Source organism: Octopus bimaculoides, chromosome 4 (assembly GCF_001194135.2).
Source record: "Octopus bimaculoides isolate UCB-OBI-ISO-001 chromosome 4, ASM119413v2, whole genome shotgun sequence".
Taxonomy (NCBI): domain Eukaryota; kingdom Metazoa; phylum Mollusca; class Cephalopoda; order Octopoda; family Octopodidae; genus Octopus; species Octopus bimaculoides.
Window position 1 is genome coordinate 143271266 of NC_068984.1, and position 2675 is coordinate 143273940.

At 40.1% G+C, this 2675-nt stretch overlaps 1 long non-coding RNA gene across 1 annotated transcript in view; it reads left to right on the forward strand.

Annotated features, from left to right (window-relative positions):
• The window catches only part of LOC128247644 (uncharacterized), a 40424-nt gene that overhangs the window by 22424 nt on the left and 15325 nt on the right, over positions 1-2675 (forward strand). The window contains exon 2 of the long non-coding RNA XR_008264017.1: positions 1734-1804. This is a non-coding gene — a long non-coding RNA (uncharacterized LOC128247644). The remainder of the gene's footprint in view (positions 1-1733; positions 1805-2675) is intronic.

Here is a 2675-nt window from a genome sequence, read left to right on the forward strand (position 1 = left end):
ATATACATATATACGACGGGCTTCTTCCAGTTTCCATCTACCAAATCCACTCACAAGGCTTTGGTCGGCCCGAGGCTATGGTAGAAGACACTTGCCCAAGGTGCCACGCAGTATGACTGAACCCAGAACCATGTGGTTGGTAAGCAAGCTACTTACCACACAGCCACTCCTGCGCCTATATATATATATATATATATATGTGTGTGTGTGTGTGTGTGTGTGTGTGTGTGCACACTATATTATAATTTACGTCTATTTCTGAGAGTATCCACACCGAAAACTTAATGGAAAATACACATCAAAACGCTAACATAGTTAAACACACACACACACTCTCTCTCGCACACACATTGCCATACACACACATATAAACAAGTGTCCTATATTATTTGTCATTTATTTTAATGATTTTATTTTTCAATATGTAAACTTAATTGTTCGGAAATATTGAACGAATTTGCTTCAATATGATCGAGGTTCCTAGCCTCCACTTCAATAAACAATATATATATGTGCGTTTTTCTCTGTATGTGTATACGTTTGTATGGGGGGGCTGAGTGTATTTATGTATGTGTGCGCGCGCGCGTGTGTGTTTTTATTAATCTGCTCCTGTCAAATCTTTGAACGTGCAGATGGCGAACCACGGATATCGATATAAATTCACTTATGCATAGGTATTTGTTCCTAAATAATATTGCACTTCTTTCGCTCTCTCTCTCTCTCTCTCTCTATCTCTCTCTCTCTCTCTCTCTCTCTTTCTCTCTCTCTCTCTCTCTCTCTCTCTCTCTATCTCCCGATATATATATATATATGACAGGAAGTTATGAATTTCATTAGCTTACTGATGTTTCTGCTATAAGATGCAGTGCGCACAGAGTTGAGTGTTTGTGCATCCCTTTTTAGCTTCCAAGGTTATTGTAGGAAATGTAAATAGCGAAGACTTCGTGTTCAGTATTAGCAATACACTGATTTGTTGCTCTAACAGCATCTACGCATACACACACACACACATATATATACACACATACACATATATGCACACACACACTCACTCTCACACATACTCACTCTCTCACACACACACATATATATGCACACACACTCACTTACACTTACACATGTATACACACACACACACATATTTCTATATATATACACACATATTCACCCACATATACATATACACACACACATATATATACACACACGCGCGCGCACACTCACTCACACACACACATATACACGCACGCACATATATAGACACACACACACGCACATATATAAATACACACATACACACACATTCACCCACATACATATACACACATACAGTCACACACATATATATCCACATTCACATACGCATACACACTCACACGCACGCACACTCAAATACATACACACATGTACGACGGGCTTCTGCATAGTATCCTTGCACCTAATTCACTAAGTTGTAATTCGGACCAGAGAGTCGACAGTAAGCACTTGTCCAATGTGCCACATAGTGAAATTGAAACCCTAAAGGGTCTTATCTACACTTCAATTCTGCGACCATTTGTCCTTCTCTACAATATAAAATGTGGTAGTTCGAGAGTGATTTGACCGCTATTTCAAGCATTTTACAGAACCACGTAGGGGTTTCTCTCTTTGGTGATGCTGATGATTATGACAGTGGTCTTGGTGATAATGATGATGCTGATGATAATGACAACTTTCTTTCTTTGTATTTTCAGGAGTTGCGCCCCTAACTATTCTCCATCCAGACCAACGAACCAACCAACGAACAAACCAACCAGCTATTCAGGTCAGACTTAACAAAACATCACACTCACTTTCCTTTTTTTCTCATTTGAACACAAATTCCCCAACCCCAGCCTTTCCTCAGCGATCATACAACATACAAAACTTTAAATAAATCTTTCGTGATCTCACTGTTGCATATTTGAACCAATCAGGCTTTCAAGATAAAAAATATTTAATAATATAACCATCAGGTGTACCAGTAATTACACTTAAATCAGTAATTATCGTGGTGAATTAGTTTAGATGTGACAGCGTTGGATTGAACACTTCACGGTGCGTGTCGGGCTCCTTGCACCCTGGTTTCAAATTACGCAGATGTTATGTTTCATCCCTTCGCAGTTTGACAAAAAAGAGCTACTCCAAGGCGATGAGAACTGCAGAATGTCGGACTAGGTCCTAAGTGGGGGTGGGATTTTTCCTTCTTTTCTTCTGAAAGCATGGTGATGACCTTTTCCTTGGACAAACATCAGTGTCTTGGAGAGGGGGAGAGACTTACAATCTTGGACAGCTACCAACCCTATACAGGAGCAAAACTGTTTGGCTCCGCGTTCATCTTGGAATATCAAGGGATCATTACCGATGGGGGGAGACCCTAAGGAGCAATAATTTCATAAATGTACCGTGTTATAAATTTATTTGTAGTTTTATCTTTTACTCGTTTCAGTCGCTAGATGCGACCATGCTGGGGCACCGCCATAAAAGATTTGAGTTGAACGCATCGACCTAAGTGCACTTTTTTTATGTCTGGTAGTTACTCTGTCGGTTTCTCTACTGAACCGCTAAGGACGAAAACACACCAACAACGGTTGTCAGGTGTTGGTGGGGGGACAAACACAGACACAAAAACACAACCACACGTACACACACATACA